The sequence below is a fragment of the Aphelocoma coerulescens genome, chromosome 3, assembly GCF_041296385.1.
Source record: "Aphelocoma coerulescens isolate FSJ_1873_10779 chromosome 3, UR_Acoe_1.0, whole genome shotgun sequence".
Taxonomy (NCBI): Eukaryota; Metazoa; Chordata; class Aves; order Passeriformes; family Corvidae; genus Aphelocoma; species Aphelocoma coerulescens.
Window position 1 is genome coordinate 61,961,436 of NC_091016.1, and position 20,120 is coordinate 61,981,555.

Genomic DNA, 20,120 nt, shown 5'->3' on the forward strand with positions numbered 1-20,120 from the left:
ACCCCTCCTGGCCTAGGGATATAGGAGTGCTAGCATAGCAACAGCAGCCTGTGTTGCGGTGCCTCACTGCCAGCAATACTGCAAGTGGTTGCAGCAAGTCATTCATGGTACTTTCTGGACCAGGGTTTATCAAAATGTTGGTATCTGCGTGTTACTGTTTAAATAGTCAGATTATGCTTAAATCATTAAATTAGAAGGTTTCTCTGAACAGTGAAGTAACACTGTCCTCAATTACTTGTTTATCCATCAAATTGAGCATTTTGGTGATACCCTTTACTGGATAAGAGCTTACTTGAGGAATAGTATTTCTATTGCACTAAGTCTGCGTTTTCTACTAGCAAAGAAACTTTAGTTCTCTGTTTTTTCCCCAGATCAAAATGGCGTTTTTACTGCTATACAATAATTGTTTAACTTTGAAACTAATGTGCACTGAAGCACCTTTGGAGCCATACCAAATCCAGTTTAGCTGCCCAAATGTTTCCTGTTTTTAAAGGGTGTGTGCAAAAACATTTCTAACAAATCATATGTAGAGAAGTATTTGGTGTCAGCTATGCTTCTCTAGTAGATCTCTCTAACAGAAATGTAACAAGTGTTTTCTTTTTATATTAAGGTACTTTTAAAGTAAAATTTTCCTGTGAATTTCCTGCACTTCAGATAAGGTTCTTTTAAAATAACTGTGTTTTGAAGGAAGAAGAGAATTTATGAGCTTTTGTATTTTGATACTGATGTGGAACTTGTGCTAAACCAGTAATTATAATAAATGTAATTTCCTTATCATATAGATACACTATGGCTAAATGCAAACACAATTTTCAAACACAATGCAGCCAAAATTCCACACGATTCACTGAAGTCAAGTTAGCCAATGTAGCAAATTTCACAGAGTGTATTCCTATGACAAGCTGCACTATATTTTCTTCACTGTTTTCTAGCTTGCATCTCTATATAGAGGTAGAAACATTTATCTGTCAAAGCTAGCTTTATCCCAAAAAGGTGAAATTTCTGAAAGTACATTTCTAATCTTCTGCTCCAGGTGATGTGTGTGCCATCAGCAATTAAGTTTGAATCTGAAAACTTTGCTGAAGCTGTATCCAGTCTGCAAGAGGTGCCTGAATACCTGTTAGGCATGGAACGTAATTAATTCTAGTCCAAAAGATTTTTATTTTCTTTTTTTTTAAGTGAGAAAAGATGGATTTTAATTATAACTTGACTGTTACCTGAAGAAATGGGGGAGATAGAAGATTTTACCAAAATAAAAACCCCAACAAACCAAACCAACCAACCAAATCAATCTGCCCATATTTGTGCTAGGTGATACAGTTCTCAGCTGTACTTGTTTAGGCTGTTTAAAGACATGCTTTACTTTTCAGTGGAGCCTGATTCTCTTAGTTACACTGTTAGTCTTTATTTGCTGTTGTTTGAACTAAAGTTGAGTTTAAACTGTCTTTGTCTAGACTGCAGCCATCTCTTTATTATTATTTAGTTATTAGTTCTAGAGAAGATAAGTAATGTCAGCTTTCGAGGAAACTGTAAAAAGCAGTAAACACAAATACTTTCATTAACAGCAGTGCTCTGACATGAAAGATTTGTAAACAATAACTGGAAATAGCAAATTAGGCAAGAAAAATAAGTCCTTCCTTAAAACTGCCTCTATGCTGCTCCTTAAGTCTCTTCCTCTTGTGGGACTGCCTGTTTGTATTCATTTAATTAAATCTTGGTGCTGAGGGCTCTAACAATTATAGCCTTGTTAATGACAGACAATAGCAGGGTCTTCTCTTTCAAGTATTCTCAAGTTACATACAGTTTCAGAGACTTTAATATTGGGAGGAACAGTGTATCTGTTGTCCTGGCTCTGGATTTTATTGACTAACTGCTACGTCAAATCCAGTAATTCAGTAGCTGATTTGGGTAGTTCAGATAGTATTTGGTAATAGATTTCAGTGACACCTTAGTGTCAGATCTGTATGATTTCTGGTTTTGGCAAAAGTATGTAAGCAGTCACATCAATATATTACCTTTCAGGAGCATCAATAGGCTTTTTCACTAGCATCTGAAGGGAGCCCTCCCTCCAGATGGATGTACATTATTTCAGCATTAGCAGATGAGGATTATGGTATGATTCACCAGTTGTCTCAGTTGATGACATGTAATAACCTCTTTTTTTTTTCTTTTCTTTTTTTCTTTTTTAGTATTCTTTACCTCTGGAATTATCTTTATATTTAATTTCCCTCTTTTTTTTTTTTTTTTTTTTTGCTATCAAATCTTAATGAATAATACTGTGTAGCATTTTTAATTTGCAACTGCCAAATTAATGAACTGGTATAGATTGATAGTTGTATCTAGACAAAATAAATGTCTTTTACAATAAAGCAAAGAACTAAATAAAACCCAGAATATGCACATGGATCCTATGTGTCCAGTGGAGTGCAATGAAATCAGTTACATAATTAAAATATTGCTCTGTCCTCTGTAAATTATATTTCTAGTAGAAGCCAGGCAGTATATGCATATATGAAATAGCCTGCACCAGGCATTCCCAACAGTGGAGAAAATTGCAAATCACTTGCAAGTTGGCAAGCACTACAGCCACCTGTAACCTCTTCCAACAGAAATTCCAATTATTAAAAAGAGTTCCAGCAAAAGGAGGGACAGACTGAGTCAAGATGAATTAATGGAAAGGAGCACTGCCCCTTTCCACCTACTGTAAAAAACACAGTTATGTCTACATGTGTTAATTGTTAATTTCCAGTATCTTAAAATGTGCTCCACAAACAACTAAACTCTGTATAACAGTGTTTTGGATTGGAAAGCCTCAACTTTGAAATTCTCTTGTGCACAAATGTCTGAAGGATTGACTTGGAGCAATTAGAAAAAAAGTCAAGGAAGTCTTCAAACATGGACAGAGAATGATAGCTACTTACTTGCAAAAGTTGTATTTGATGTAGCATCTATTGCAAAGTGAAATACTGTCACCTTTAAGAGCTTGGTGCTTGAGTAATGAAATGCACTTTATAAATTGTTTTTCATGGCTCTGTAATGTCGGTAAATAAAAAATGGCCCATCGCATAGGGCCATTTTAGAGGAGAATGAGAAACTTAAATTTTAATTCTGAACAGTGACGTATTGGCAAAGAATTTTTTTATTTATTTTATGAACAGAGGGGTAGTTGGGGACTTCAACTTCTGAAAAGTCTGCTGGAAATACAATGCAGCAGAGAGGAAACAGTCTGGAAGTATCTGTCAAAAAACAATTAGGTTTATTCTGGCATATTCTCACAGTATCTTTCAATTTCAGTGGTATTTACATTTATTGCAGAGAAAACTATTTGTGTGACGAGGTTATAGCCCTCAAAAAGGGGTCAGAGACAAATCTTCATATCTCATCCTTGCTATGTTTCACACATTTTATTAGATGCATGTCTGCTCAGTGGGAAAACATGGTCTCTAAGAGTTTGCATGTTGTTTCCACCATCCTTCAGCTGGAAACCTAACTATTAATGGGCTACTACTTCACATAATGGAAACCAGAGATATTTCTCCACTATATCATTAATTTATTTCCAATTAAAGTTGGAGGGAGGGTTCTTGCTGACGTGGCTGGTAAAAGACATGATAGAAATGTTCATCGATACCATACTCAGATGCGTTCTGTAGCTCATACTAAGGGGAGGGTTGTGTTGTAAACTTTGGGTCCTGCTGACAAATACATCCAGATAGAAGGCGGAATCTTGGCACAAAATAGAGAAAACAGAAACATAATTTCTTACAGTGACAGGATAAACTTAAGTAAATTTTCTGTTCCCATGTGCTAATCTGTCATCTGACAAAATAAGAAAGACTTTGGAAGGAAGCCCAAAAGTTTTAGAAGCTCTCCTGAAAGACACCTAGACTAGAACAACAGTCAAGAAAATGAATTTCATGAGAAAGACAACACCAATAGTTTAGCCTAGAAGGAAGGGTAATACAGACTTTCATTCAAAAAGGATAGCTCTAATTTATTAAACCACACAGTGGAAGATTATATGCACATGCCTGCCATTGCAGGCACATGAAAGAAACATGGTCCCCAGTCATGGTATGACCAGAGATGTTTATTTAAAGTGTACATAGCTTTTATAATATTTTCGCCATTGGGTTAGAATAGCATGAGCCTGGATAGGCAGTAGTATAATTATTAATGTTTGCTAACCAATAATTAAAAACTTCTTTACATCTCTCCCGCCTCGAATGAATAGTCTTTTCTTCCTAACTAAATGTTCTTTGTTCTCTCAATTACAAGATCCCTTTGTTTTCTTTCCCTACATGCCATCCCATTACCACCTGCAGAGAGTGAAGACAGTGTCCCATTAAGTTTTTCAGATCTTGAAAATAAAAAATCTGAATTTTGGATCATACAGATGCATATGTAAAAGAAAGATGCTCTGATTTCCCAAGAGTGCTTTGTGCCATGGGGTTTCTTGAGAGGGCTGCTTCTGGAAGGCAGAAAAGGGAGCATCTTAACTTCTTGTCTTGTCCAGGCTGTCTCAGGCCTGAAAATCTGGAGGAAGACATTGAAGATTGCACCATTGCTCAAAGCAAGCAACCTTAGGAAGGGTGAAGAATTTTCAAATGCTTTATTCTTTTTCTAATTTATCCACAAGGTCCAACGACCTGACTTTGGCATCATCAGGTTCTAGATGGTGTTTGTGAATGCCAGTATGGGTAGAAGGTCTTACTGGGATGTTCAGTACAGTCACTCCCAGATCCACCATGAAAGTTTGGGCTGTCTTGAGATCCCATCATGGAATCCAGCAGCTATGCCCTACGCAGCTTTCAGTAAATGTGGCAGGATTGCCACAGCAGTCAAAAACCTATAATGAACGTTTCAAAGGCACTTGGTAGAAAGAAAGATTAAGTGATATCCATTGCAACTGAAGGAGGAAGTGAGATTCAGTATCAGAAAGAGGTAAAGGTGAAGATTTAAGCCCTGTTACAACCTCTGCCTCCTGTGATTGCAGCAGCAGACTCTAGTCAGGAAGGTGGATATAATTCTGTGAAGGGTAGGATGAAAACCCACTTGGCATCTGAGTGAGTTAGTGCTGTGCTAATGGGAAAACAAGCGGGTTTGATTATGACAGGACAGCTCAGAAAACCATTCTGATTCCTAGGAGCAGTGAGGGGAAAGAACCCAGAAGAGCCCAGCCACGACACATAACTTCTTTTAGGGAATAGTATTCCTGAAGGCTGAGACTTCATTCGCTATTTAGGAGGGGAGAGAAGTGAGATTGAACAAGGTGGAGAGAGAATTTCTACCTTGAATTTTGAAACTGTTTAATAGGAAATTGAGACCAAAGGATGACTGCCAAAGCCATTGTAGAGATGGATATGTTATTGTCTCCATAGACATATTGTTGGCTTACTGTTATACTTTCCAAAAATGAAAGCCAGATTCCTTCTTCCCAAATTTTCTTTGTTTAGATGCCAGTATCATTCTTAAGAGAGAAAGGAAATACAGTGATTGTGTGGGGTCTGTTTCCATCCTTTGCTTGCTGTGATTGAATTAATTTGTGGTCTATTCTTTTTTTTTGGTAATTCTGTGAAGGAAAGAGTAGAAGTGGATGACAAACTAACAAATATTATAAATGGTCATGACAACCATTACAAGAAGGTTTTCCTTCAGTCATTTGGTGGCCATTTGAGGGATGTCTAGTCACTTTATTTCTGTGCAGACAACATAAACTGCCCTTGGCTACTGAAAGGACCTTCTGAAGAAATACTGGCAAGCCACAGACTACCCACCACTTTAGAATAGCTTCTCCTGGAGTAAAAGGAACTATGTGACTCTAAAAACAATAAACTGCGTGACTAAGAACAATATCATCGTAAGGGTGTACACACAGAACTTGTGAATCATTGGTTTATGATCATTCTGATTAGATTAAGCCTAAAATAAGTGTTTGCACCAGGAAACTGCATTTTCCTATCTTAAAGCTTATAACAGGGTATGTCAAGAGTTATATATCAAGTTCTTTAGTACTGAATTTAATTATTCACTTCACATTACACCATCTTATATTTAAAGTGCCATACCTGATAAAAAGGCTTCTCATTATTTTGAAAAATGGCCGATAAACATGATCCTACCGGTTGCATAATAGGAATTTGGGTGCAGATGCTTATATGTATGTACATATAAGTGTAACTGGCTTTTCATTAAAGTAAGCCTCAGTTTGCATTGGTGTGAAATAGGTTACCCCACAGGTTTCAGAGCCAGAATGAAGGATTGTCAATGTGGGTTTGATAAGCCAGATTAATACATCCTTCTCTAAGAACAGCCCACAGATTGGTTAAATTCTACCTTTCTTTCAGCTGGCTTGTGCCAGCTTGGCTCCCGCATTTACCAGATCTACCTGCAGAGTCTGAGGATGCAGTGAGGCAGGTTGGGACAGAAAGTGTCTGAAGGAAAAGAGATGCTGTGGTCTGAAAAAATGACAATATGGAAAATCATTTGCCCCAAAAGGAGGAAAGCAGACTGGGAAAAAAGAAGATTTAAGGTTGGTATCCACTTGCATTGCCCTAGGCACCACAGGGAAGAGTGCTGTTAATTGGAATGTGAAGGAGGCTGCAGGACTGGGGTCTCCACAGTGCAGTGAGGATCACGGGAGGAAGACGTTTTGTGGAGGATTGGAGATAAGACCATACTGTAGGTACCAAAACTTTTCCAGACAATTTCTTTCATTGTTGGGTATCAACACCGTGGGGAGAAAGTCCTTTATCTGTCAAACAGAAGAAAATTTTGAAATTTTAGTGCATCATGGCTGTGAGAAGAATTATTAAAAGGCTACATTTGCCATGGTTTAGGCAGCTCGAAATACAAGCAGAGACAAATAGGTAAAGCATTAACTGAGGGGAACATAGAGTATTGATTAGACAGTGTTACTCTCACTTGGATTCCAGATCTTAACTGTTGTCTTGGTGATTTTACTCACTGGGCTGTGCAAGACTAGTTTTTATTACATCTGTAATTTAAATGAGTAATTCTATCATAAGCTAGAGCTAAAATAATAAACTATATATTTACATCTATATAGAAACTAGTGGATTCTTAGCTCCTTTATTAAGGTAATATTTTACATGAGCAACACACGTATTAGCAAGATTATTGTTTTCCCACATTATTTTCAGAATACAGCACTTCTTTTATAGTGTGCATTTATGAGTTCTCAGTTTCAGTCCCTGTGCAGACAAAGGATTAATTAGTTATTATTAGTTATTACTCAATACACACATAGACATATATATGTGTGAGTAGTTAGTACAAAAGAGTTCCTCTTCAGAGAAATTGTGTTGTGACCAAAATATATTCACATATATCCTATGCACACACACACATGCACACATAATACTCACACGGTCTTGCTGTTTCTTATGCAAAGCAAGTAGGAAAGGCTTGGTGAGTTGCCAAGGATCTATTGCCTCAAGGAAAAATAAACCCAAAAGCTCAGGCATTCAAATCTACTATGCGTTTAAAGTAAAAACCTGTTCCATGTTAAAAGAAACCCAAATCAGAGGACCCACAGTGTCATCAAGGCTCATTTCATCTACTAACAAAAGTAGAATATAAAAACTTGCATCCAACTTACCTGCAACAACTTTTGCAGTATTAACTAAAATTGAACTGAGTTTGGTCCCATGCTTTAATAATCTAATTGTAAAGACTTTTTTTAGGCATGCCATGATAAGGCAACCCTACGGTATCACCAAATTATTTTCCTCCTAAGTCTGGGCTTGGGGCGTGGTGAATGGGTCACAGTCAAGGGATTTTTTAAAATTGTGCTTCCTAACTGCTTTTAAGTGATTCCCACCAAAAAAAAAAATGTTAGTGGGAAGCTTAACTTTGTATTTTCTGAAGAAGAAAGCCTCAAGGGCCACATTTTTTTTCAGAAGCTTAGACAGTAATGTGTAAATTGCACGTATTTGCTGACATTGGGAAAGATGAATGTGCTTTCTGGCTCAGAAAAGGACAAATGCTTTTCTCTGGACTGAAAATTCACAGTCTGTATGAACTTGCTCCCCTGTACCAGTTTTTGTTCAAACCTGGTTTTCTGGCAAAAATGATCTATTTTTTATTTCTTAAAAACACTGGTATGTCCCATTTAATAGAATAAATTTAAATTTAATACAATGCTCACACTTGCTGGGTTTTTTTCTGCAAATTGACTTGAACAGAAAATGCTTGAGGACAAAAATCCACTGATGGTCTAAAGAATACAATATTTAAGAGCTTGCAGTGCCTCATATGATGATTTCAATACATATCCAGCCTATAGAATCATAAAATCATTTTTGCTTGGAAAAGACTTCTAAGTCCAGCTGTTTAACCAGCACTTCCATGCCCATCATTAAACCATGTCCCTAAGTGCCATATCTCCATGTTTTTGAAAATAAGTCAGTGTGTTTAATTCTGGTCTAGTATATAAAGTGTTTTCAAGGTGTTGGCCCCCTCTTTGCAACAGTTTTTAAATTTAGTATAATTAAGAAAATATTAACACTTAGAGTATTTAAAAATATGAAAACTAATGGAAAATTAAGAGCAACATTGGTCAACATAAATTGGAATTTCTTTCTGTGTCCCCACACAAAACCAGCTTTTAGAGGGATGTCTCACTATAATCTCATTAAAAAGAGCATTCAATAAAAGGATATTCCTTGGTTCTTAATATTCCCTAGCTGGATAAAAGGGAGGGGTAATATTGCACATTGTATCGAAGAGGATGTCCCAGTACTAATCGTCAGAACATTTCCAAACAAGTAGAGAATAGATGCTGATGGGGAATGGGATTGTCCAGTGTGCACTCTGACATTTAACCCAAAACCTTGTTGATAAGGATTGTCCATGGGTTCTAACACCACTGACCAAATCATAACTTCTTATATTTTGATTGTTGTCACTGTTAGTAAAGAGTGTTTAAAACAAAATGTTTCTCAGAAGTGTACTCACATTCTGTTGAATATTTGAGAGCAAAAGAAAAATTCAGTCTTTTCTCCTGTTTCTTTCCTCCTGACCTTTTTTTGGATGGGGGATAATTAGAGCTAAAAAACAAAGGATAGAAAGTTTCCTCTCTTCCAGGAACAAAGCATTCTGAAATTCCCCATCTCTTTCTGTGTTTATCTGGCAAAGCCCCAGATTCTGTCACCAGTATTTACCCTGCACAGATCCTTATTCACAGCTTAATCCAAAGCCTGTTGAAGTCAGTGGGAACCTTTCCCTTAACCTCAGGGGGAATCTGCTCTGCTTGTGCAGGCAGAGCAGTTTCAAATTATTTCCACTGCTGATTGCAATATAAGTACTGGTTGAAATCAGTAATCTGTCCTGAGATCCAGTGTTACAGCTAAGATGATGACATCTAAAGAAACAATTATGCTCAGTTGTGCTTTCAGAAGCTTAAGTAGTAACAGCTGCCAGAAAAAAAACCCCAACAGATAAATTAATTTACTGAGAGTAAAGAAATTAACGTTACAGCTTCAAGAGACTGTCATCAATAACCATCACTGGAGACATCATAATGATTCTTCTTGTCTTTTGAAATGTCTATGTCAATGAAAAAACGTTATTTAGTTATTGTAATTCAGGAAAAAAAACCCAACCTTAGTTTTTGTCTGGAGATTGTTTTTGATGATAGAGGAAGTTCTTCTGATATAAGATAAAGGGAGAAAATTTGGAGAGCAGCTTAATAGACACTCCTCTTACTGACTTTGTATGAATTTGGGGTGTTCAGACCTTTCTGAATCTGAGCTGGCTATTCATGGAAACTCTACAAAAAGTCCCATTTAAGGTCTTGCTGGCTATTGAACCAAGTGGTGTTGGGAGCCATTCCAGGCAGACTAGTGCAAATTCAGCTCCATTTTCCTCATTAGCTTAATGGATGTCTGCATTCAAGTTCACAAAAAAAAAAAAAAAACAGAATGAGAAATGGAGGAAGAATGTAATGATTGTAAGTTCATGGCTTTTAATGATTTAGATTGTTAATCCTTATGATACTTAGTATAGTGGGCATTACCTCTACACACACATTCTCACATAATGTGTGTGATACTGAGGAACAGTGGTCTGAAAAGTGCATTTACATTTACAGTGTTAAAATATTTCCAAAAATACTTGCTTGCAGTGCATGAACTCCAAGACCAAGTTTTTTGCATATCTTTTTCACACCCATTTTATTTTGATCTAATAATTTTACTAAACTTAATGCTTATTAATTATTTTTCACGTTTTTCTGGTTTTCCAGTTTAATTTATTGTTTTCCTTCTGCACCTCCTTCCATCATCTTCCATTCTTTTCTCACTGCACTGTCCCTTGCCTTTTTTTACCCTGTAGCTGTATTTCCACTTTTTTATTTTCCCACTATGTGGCCCTGCCTGTGCTTCTTCTGTACCTATTTGGTTCATCCATCCAGTCTTCTTCCACCAGTTTATTTTCAGTGCTTCTACCATTTCCCCTGCATCTTCCCTCTGAAATTCCTGAGATGTTCTGTATCTTCTTAGTCACCCTTAGATGTTTTTCTTGTGCCACCTCATACATTCACCCTTTTTCCTCACTGGTGGTTAGGGGTTTGCACTCCTTTGTTTACACGTGCCTTAATTGCTAAGATGCTGTGTGAAATTCCAGTGCAGGGTGGAACCAGTTGCCTATTATTGAGCAAGGAGAAGGTGGAGGTGGAGTGCTGTGTGCTTAGGGGCAGAAGGATGATTAGGAAGCCCTTGTGGGGTCTGTGGACATAGTGCTATTTCCTTTTTCACCCTCCAAAAAGGCATGAGGAAGTGAGGGCGGAGAGGAGAGAGGAAGGAAGCATGTTTCACAAGAAGAGAGAAAGGACAGCACCCAGAGGAATACCCACTCTCAATATCTAAATGCAGTCTTTTATGGTAACATCATGTAATGATACACAGAATAACTCTACTAATGCATTAGTATTTCTAGCACAGTATTTTAAATCCTAAGTCCTAAGGCAGTTATTTGAAAGAGGGATTCCAGCTGCAGACCTTTTCATAGAAGGATTTTGGGGCAGACACTGGTGCTTTCCCAGGTCATAGAGCTAATGTGTTTTGTCCCTAAGGTGAAAGGTATATGCTTCCCATAGGAAAGAGGTTGGCTCTTACTGCAGTCCCGTTCACCTCTCCTCTGAGACTTTAAGTAGAGATCCCAAGGCAGATGTTTGGAGCTATGACGTGATGATGGTAAAACCAAGTCATTGAGAGCTGGACTCCAACAACTTAGGACATAAAAGAACCTGTATATGAGATCATTGCTTTAGGGACATATTTGAGCTGCTGAGTCATTAACTCAAACTGGTTTGCCAAATACCTCTAGTTTAATAAATTACTGTCTATACTAATGTTGTGAAATTAATAAGCAGCACTAACATTCAACTGCCCAAATTTCCTTTTCAATGTGAAAAAATAAATAAGTATGTTCAGGATAGATTAGACAAAGGTTAGCTGCAGGAAGACATTTCAACATCATAATGAAAATGGTGTACTTCAAAAGAATTACTGTATGTTTTTTAATCAATCTTTGTGGCTTATCAAAAAAAGATTATTAAACTAAGTTCAGATATTTTCATACAAGGCATTTCTTTTGAATGTTCTTTAACCCTCTGCATTCTCATGATTGCCTACTGCCAGTGAAAATAATTTAAAGTGGCAAAATAAGAAAGTTAAATGGGAATGATGTTCAAACATATTTAAACTTTGTGAATTTTGAATACTTATAATTGTACCTGTATTTACATTATTTGTAGTGGTTTCTATCTGTCACTGTTTCTTGTAATAGATTTCAGAGATTGAGTGTATGGGCAAGGGCTGGGCATATCCCACATATAAGTAATCCGTACTTAACATTATTAAGAGAGTTTTGCTTATTTCTTTTAATCTCAGAAGTACAGTAACCCTAGTAAGTGCTATAGAGTATGATTTAGAGCATGTAAGAAATAGCAGCTCTCATGTTTAGCCAGACCTTACATCTGAAATACGAAGCAAGCCACAGGAACAGTGAATCATCCCCAGCTCCTGTGCTGTGGGATCTGTCCTCTCCTCCTGTGTCCTGCCTGTGGGCAAAGCTTGCCCCTTGCTTCAGTAAGTAATTGGTGATTTCTTGCCACAGGCTGGAATTTGCTCTGGGAAAGCCACCATCTCTTGCTGCAGTTGCTTCACTGGTGAAGGCTGTCCCGTGCCTTTTAAACCTCAGTCCTGGGGAGAGGGTTGTGGTGTGGGGAGGATTACACTGCCAGCTGCACTTAAACCCTTCCTGGCAGTCAGGGGTACAGTTGGCAGGATTATTTTGTATATCCATATAATCCCTAATACTGCCATATATCCCTAATGCTTAGGGAAGTAAAATAAACAGTCCCCAGGTCCTAGGAAAGACTACAGGAAACACCTCTACTGAGGGTAGGACTGGTCTGTATTTCCCAAAAAAACGAAAAACAGCACTTAAAATACAAGAAAAAATTAGAGGTAAGGGGGGGTTTTGTCTTCTTTTTTGTCTTGTTTTGTTTTGTTTTTTCACATAGAGGCTTTGACTGACTGTTCTAGAATACAGTTTGTTCTTTTTATGATGTTTGGAAAGTTTCAGTACAATTCAGGGAAATGACTGAATATACCTAGGTAATACAAGCTTGGAGTTCTTGGTTTCAGGGTTTTTTTTCCCTCAAATTTATATTAATCTCACTATTTTTCAAAGTACATGCAGAATACAGATTTTTGATACTTTAAAAGCTATGTCATACTTTTTCATTTAAGTAAGTTAATATAGAGTGAAGTTGAATAACCTTTATTTTGGAATCTCTAATTGTAGGGGGAAGGTGCAGAAAGAAGGGGCGGAGAAGTAGGGGGAAGCAGGGTGGAAAAAGAAAGAAGGGGGAAAGAGGTTTCAAAAAAATTTTATAACTGTAAGAAGAAAACACCAAAATTTCACACAGGGTTAAATGGAAAATATGTTTTTTTCTCTTTGCATATTTTCCCATGACTTGTCAAGCCCTAATTTTGAGTTAGGGAAGTAGACATTCTTTATTTCTTTCCCCTTCTCCACAAAATTTTCCAGGACTTATTTATTCCTCATGAAGAAACACAACCTCAACTGTTTTTCTCATGCACTCTCTCTTAAATTAAGGAAAAAAGTATTGATATAGCCATCCAATACATGCCCCATAGCAGTAACACTATAATATTACACTAATTCAATTCCTGAGACTATATTGTATGATGTTTTACTATGTCATACTACTGAAGAAAATGAATAAAATTTTACACAGGATTTAAAATATTTAAAAAAGAAAATTAAGTGTGACTTGGGCTATGACAAGTTTAAAGCAAGGCCTACAAACATAGTCTTAATTACCCCTCACTAAATGGAAAATTCAGGGGACTGCACATTGACGTTGCAGTACAAATAGATGCAGTCTTGCTTCCATGATGACACTTACAGCAGTGTTTCAAAAGAAATAAATCAAAATCATGCATCTAGCTCAGTTTTCACAATTAATTGAACATGTTCAGATGCTGGACTAGGTCTTCTATGACACTTCTGAATTAAAGCTGTCCATAAAGCTTTGGTGAGTGTTTTTCCACTGCTGACTTCCTTTCCCTGTTTTGCAGCTGGTCTGTGGAATCACTGATAGCTCTCATCCCCCACAGTCACAAAAACATACTCCTGTTCCAGTAGCACTCTCATAATGAGGTTGTGCCTTTGCTTTCCAGGGCTTTTTTCACTGATTTTTACCTTTGTTTTCAATTATATTCTGCCTGTGAAAGGAAAAAAGAAAACACAAAGAAGAAATAGCCAGGAGGTCTGCAGAGGTGTGGATTACTACATCATCATACGGAAAAGATCAGGTTTGGGTAAATACACATTAATCTAGTGATTCTGAGCTCATTTTGGCTCATCTCAGTGATATTCCTTTGAGTAAATTAATTATAACCTGTTTCAGATTAGCTGCTTTCCCTCACAGCTTTTTCTTCTTTAGTTGCAGGATGTTGTATTTGTGTCAGGTCAACTTGGAGTAAAATACGGTGGCTTAACTGGAGGTTCTGGAGGTGGGTGATCCAGTTTCAAGTGGAGCTCAGTGATACAACTTTTCAGTTCTCACCACACCCTCCTCAAGGTTCCAGCTCTGTTTGCTGATAGGAGTCTATACATACACCTGCAAGAATCACAATTATTTTTAGAATTTGAGATGACTCTTCATCTTGTGTGCAACACCTGCAACCAGGGAGAAAAGAGAACCAATACATGGGAAAGGAGCTGAAGGCAGACAAAAATTATTTTAAGGAAGCTATGAAGAACTTGTTCCTACTGCTGCCATAGTGTTTTAGATTGAAAAAACTCATCACTGATGTATTTCCACTTCCCTATTAGTTTGTACTATGAGGAAGACTGAGCTCTACAGGAATACATTTTGAAAAATTCAGAAATGTTATAAACATAGCACAAAATTCACAAGGGAAAATAACATCCTAAGACTTTTAGGCTGGACAATTATTATGGGGGTACTTTTCTGTAATTTTGCCTTTAATCTCTCTGTCAGCTCCCTTTTTGGAATATTATGGTAAATCCATGTATTTACTCAAAGGTACTGTGTAATCAACCATTCAGATATTATGGTGAGGGTAATTCAAAATGTACATTGAAAAGGTCAGGGTTTGGATTGTTTTTCTCAGATCACTCTCTTAATGGAAAGCACTTTTTTATTTTAATTAACTATTCTCATACAGATTGGGGCCTGCAAGCCCAAAGCATGGATTTAACCACTGCTCCAAATTCACACCAAAGTCTGTCCTACTTAGTTCAGCTTTTAAAGAATTCCTAATCAATAAGTTTGGGGAGCTGAAGTCTGTCAGATAAAGCATTACCTGTATCACTCCATCATGTTCTTCAGGCTCAAGAAACTGTCTCATTTCTTCCTTGTCTCATGGAACAGATAGTATATGCTTCTGTTATTTATAATAACGCATATGCACAGGAAATGGAATTTAAGTTCTGAAGGCAGGTCAAATTTTCACATAGTTTTGAAACAATACTGGGCTTTTTTGTTTGGTTGGGTTTTCTGTACAATTTATTGAAAACTGGAATTGCAAGGACTTTTTCTCATATCTCAAAAATGCTTTGCAGTAATGCTTTAAAACATTGATGTGAAACTCGTGGTTTCAGCCTGAACACAGGGAAAAATTTCAAAAGAGCTGTGGATAGCTAGTAAATCTCAAATGGTACTAGCTCATTTTTTCTTTCATTTTCTTAAAAGTTATAAAGGGTTTATATATTTTTATGTTTTCTGCTTTCACCCTACAACACAGCTCTTTGAGCCCTTCTTTTAAATTAATGTTACGCTTGTGTTTGGCATCTAATTTCCATTCTGCATGGAAGTATATTATTTTTTATGACATGATAAATAGTTAATTGATTATGATTAACCTGCAATTATTTCAATTTCTATGTGATCCTACGATTTTTTTACCACTTGTGCTATTATTACAAAGAGTGATGAATGAACTTCATGTAGTTCGCTCCAGCTTCAGTTCTGATAAGCATCCAAATATTTTGATACGCAAAACTTATCCAAAGTTTCCTAAGCTCTTGAGTCTGCAAAACTAGTCTGAACACTTAGAGAAGGGCTTTCCTCATGAAGTTTCCAGTTGTTCCACCAGTGGAACCTGATGGAAATACCATGAGGTCAGCTTTTCTTCCAGTAGTTCCAAATTTTTAACATCTGGACAGAAAACGGAAGTGAGAAATCCTGCCCAGAAGTCGTATTAAAGGAAAAGTTGGGTTCTAAAAATAGGTGAAGAATGACTGTTTTTTTAACTCCTCCAAACTGGCCAATGCATGACTGAAAAAAGATCAAGAATCCAGAATTAGAGATGGATCAAGTCAGTTGGCACCATAAAAACACGGCCTGCTCAGCTGAAACCTGTTGCTCCTTAGAATTTGGTTATTTGTGAAGTGACATATGTAGAGCAAAATTTAAATTTAGTGCTGTTTTAGAATCTTTCAGGGATGAGTATTTATTCCAATCAAGCATTTATTCATTCATGAGAAGGTTGTACACAGATCTTGGTGGGAAAAGGTTTTCTTGGTCTTGTACAAAAATATCAGTGTGGTTCCTCTCAGTACCAACACTCTGTGAGGCACCCTAGCTATCAGTGTTACCTTCTCTAAATAGCTCTAATTTCAGGGTTAATCTGTTGAGGAGATGGGGTAGTTTAGGTGGTGATGAACTCAGCATTGAAATGACTTGTAGCCATAGAGGCACATTTTTAGACAAAAGAATTAGATAGGTAAATGATTTACCCTGTTGGTTGGTATCTATTATCTTCAAAGTGTACTTGGTGGAGATTAATTCTCTCTTGATGAAGCCCCTCTTTTCACTACTGAGCCTTTCCCCCCTGTGCTTTGTATCACACCACAAAAGACTGATTCTCTCTGCATATCCTCTGATCCTTCTTACCACGTTTATCTTCCTGTTTGAACACCAGACACCAGCTCAGATTCAGGCTGCTGCTTTTTCTTTACTGATAACATCATCATCCTACAGAGCTCTTTATAGTAAGAGTACATCACCATGTAAAGTGAGCACTACTCCCAAGTTCATTCATCTGAAGCTAGAAAAGTGTTATGAGGTTCCTCTTCCCCTATATAGAAATGAAAGTTCAGGAAGGAGGGACATCCAGCATCCTCCCACCCCCACAGATCAGAAATGTCTGCAAAAACACTAGTGGCAGCATGCCCCAGCAGGCTAAGGTTCAGGACCCCTGGAGTGCGTGATCAACAGTAAGGAGTTGAAATGGGCTCAAAATACGAGACAGTGATCAAAGACATGAAATGTTTGTGAAAACCTCCCAAATTAATTTGATGCTTGATCTGCCTCTTGCTTTGTTTGAGGTCACAGACTTTACAGAATTTTATGGAGTTCAGTCTGTGCAGGCACTGTATATGCCATGCTCTCAGCACTTCATCAAAGACATCTCATCTGGCACAAAGCACATAATTTTAGCTTGTGGTAACCTCCCTGACAGGAAATATTTCATAGCCTAAGTTTTAAGTACATAAAGATATATAGAGAAAATACCCAATGAGGTAAACACATGAGTGTGTTAGCCCCTGAAATCCTGAACATGCATTGTAGAAATACATTAGAGTAACAATTCACTTCATGCTTGCTTTCAGGAGACAAAAAACTTAAATTGAAGAATATATAGGTCAGTGCAATCATTTATAGGCAGTTTCACCACTTACGAACTTCAGTCGGTATGGTCCTTAAAATTCCTTTGTCTCCCAAGTTCTTGGAACTGGGTGGTTGGTTCTTGGAACCTGCTGGGTTGGTACTTGGTTAAGCATAGAAATTGTGTGCCATTTCCCCCTATCTATTGGGTCAGCAGTCTCTAAAACATGCTTACTCACCCAGCAGCCAGCCATCCCTGCCCAGCACTTAGGTGAAACCACTACATTAAGGCCCACAGTGAAAACTGACTTGACACCTCTTCAGTATCTTACTAATGGGAACCAGCCCTGTCTGGATGGCATTTCAAATCTGAAGGGAAAACATCTCTCCAGAAAAAAAAAAAAAAAAAAAACTAAATAAAGAAAGAGCCACTCCTGATCCCATTTGTGCTGCATTTACACCTGAAACAGAAAGGTAAGGCCCTTACTCTCTCAGATAAGGAAAATAAGGAAAGATAAGCTGCTTAGAGACCTTCTGAAAGTAGAAAAGCCAGGAGGTTTGGTCAGATTGTCATCTGGACTGTGAAAAATGGGTTCAGCTGTGACCCACGTAGGGGCAAACAAAGCTGATTGGTGCTGGGAAATATGGGAGCTGGTTAAGTAGTCTTTAGAAGGACAAAAGATTCTCAAAAAGGAAAAGCTTCAAGAGAGATTACTTTATGTAATTTATGAGATTACTTTATGTACAAGCATAGTGGAACAGACCTATATGTCAAAAGTCTGAAGTAATTTTTGGATTGATGTGAGTTTTTGAATCCTTTTATTGATGTGAACTGCTGTTCCCAACAATTCACATCAGTTCTGCTACTTCACCTTTTAGACCAATGCCCAAACTTCTATCCTCAAAACCAGCATTTGGGAGCTCACCTTTGAACTTTCAGACTCAGCTGTGGGTATGTATCATGTTTTCTTCAAGATATGAGAATGACCAGACAGAAAGCCAGGAATAGTTGTAGAATGCAAAGACAATTTTTTTTCTTTTGGAGTTTTTGAGAATGCACATGATCTTGAATTTTTTCTTGGGCTTATAGAAATGGGCTGTTTATTTTCAGCTTCCTTTTTATTGATTCAGGTTAAGTGTTTTCTCTTTTACACTGTTACAGGCAATAAAGTTTCGGTATTTGCACTTCTCTGAAAATAAACACAGATTTTCCTAAATGCAATTGATACAATATAGAAGAGACTTTCAAAGCAAAAGTTCATTGAGAAATCACGTGTCTCAAATATTAAAATGAAGTATCCACATATAAGATATAGTATTTCATATTATTATTTCATGAAACATCCTTCAACATTCTTAGAAGATATTTAATGGAGTCGATGCAATGTTGCACAAAATATAAGGAAACCACCCTAACCATAAGTTTACAGAAATACATGAACAAAGTCATAAAAATTGGGGCCTATAAACTAGTGCAAAATATTTAACTTATCATCTCAGAACAGTCATGAAACATTCTGCAATATTTGAAGAATATGCTACCCCTGTACCTAACAATATTCAGACCCCCCTTGCTTGAGGTGTAATAAAAATAAATGTAAAGCAACATTGTGACTACAGGTGCAGTAAGAAAAGAATAAAAAGAGCTGCTTGACTTTCTGTGGGTGTCGCTCACTAGATGTCAATGTAAAAAACCTTTCTGGTTATAGCACTGCTTCCCAGACTTCTGTAATTTTTTCCCTCTTAATCACATTGTGCAAAAGACAGCCTGCAATGTTAACCTGAGTTGGGTGTTGTAATGTAGTCTGCAGTTTCTCACACTGAGATGGAGATCTTAAAATCACTGACTGATCTACTACAGAAATTCTCTCTTGCTAAGCAGCTGCCAGAAATGGAGCCCTCTCCAACTACCCACACCATGCCAAGTTGTTTCACTATTGATTGAAGGCAGATGTGGCACAGTGAGCTGCTGCCAGATAATGATCTGCATTTTCACATGAGGGATTGGGTTCTCTTCACTGCTCTGCAGCTCTGAGACTGTCTTCAGAAACGTGCTACTTCATTGTCCAGAAAATCTGCACTGCACGTTATCCCCACTGGACATCACAGGCACTTCTCCCTGGGCAGTGTTCAGTTTGGGATCCAGAAGCAGCAGTGATCCTGCCGTGGAGGGGTAAGCATATTGCTGGTTGCAAAAGGGTACGACAGCAAACTCAGAACAGGAGAATTAACCAAGAAACGGATGAACAAAAACATAATGGGAAAGATCCCATTATTTCCTTTTTTTTTTTTTACTTTTTTTTTAACTTGACTGACAGGTTCTGGAATTGCAGTCACCTCTAATGCCGTCCAAGTAGGGAAGGAAGATGTAAGTTTCCAACACAGCCAGCAGATAAACCCTACACATGTATCACAAATCTGGGCATGAATGGCAGATTGATTTGTTCCAGATGCTCTTGATTTACTGTGTATATCTCATACATGGTGGGTCCAATATGCCCAGGAGATCCTGAGCTCATGTACAACAAGTCCAGTGCATTCTAGAAGCACAGACTGTGCTGTGCATGTGAGGTAAAGGCAATAATCTGTGCGTGTACAATAAACCCAGAAGCAAGAATTTGTAGGATGACTTTGCTCAAGCCTGCGCCATTAGCCACGTGGATTTGGCTAACCCAACCCCAGCAGTTCTTGCGCCCATGTTAAGTGCCAGGAATTTACAATGAAAGCAAGCCTATAGCTTTATTGGGTTTAAGGACAGAGAATAAAAATTGACCAGAATAAGTGAATAGTAATGTTCAGTATAAAGTTCATGAAAAATTTAGTGATGTTTTCTTTATTTCTTAAAATAGGAACTGTTTGCTTTTAACTGCCATTGCGTGCTGATAACTTCATTGAATGATTCACTGTGCCATGGCTTTTTTTCCCC

General features: G+C 37.5%; 2 long non-coding RNA genes across 5 annotated transcripts; one reads left to right on the top strand and one right to left on the bottom strand.

Annotated features, from left to right (window-relative positions):
- Positions 1 to 12,162: 12,162 nt before the first annotated feature.
- LOC138107261 (uncharacterized) lies at positions 12,163 to 17,803 on the bottom strand. 4 transcript variants are annotated; one of them, XR_011149356.1, is made up of 4 exons: positions 17,726 to 17,803; positions 17,269 to 17,343; positions 13,958 to 14,179; positions 12,163 to 13,781 (listed from the first exon to the last, which is right to left on the bottom strand). It is a non-coding gene; the product is annotated as an uncharacterized lncRNA (long non-coding RNA). The 4 variants fall into 4 exon arrangements; XR_011149358.1 differs by having other exon boundaries at positions 17,682 to 17,736; XR_011149355.1 differs by lacking the exon at positions 17,726 to 17,803 and adding an exon at positions 17,434 to 17,600.
- A 105-nt stretch (positions 17,804 to 17,908) lies between these two features.
- On the top strand, positions 17,909 to 19,916 carry LOC138107262 (uncharacterized). The gene is made up of 4 exons (XR_011149359.1): positions 17,909 to 17,995; positions 18,074 to 18,146; positions 18,357 to 19,367; positions 19,513 to 19,916. It is a non-coding gene; the product is annotated as an uncharacterized lncRNA (long non-coding RNA).
- Positions 19,917 to 20,120: the final 204 nt, after the last annotated feature.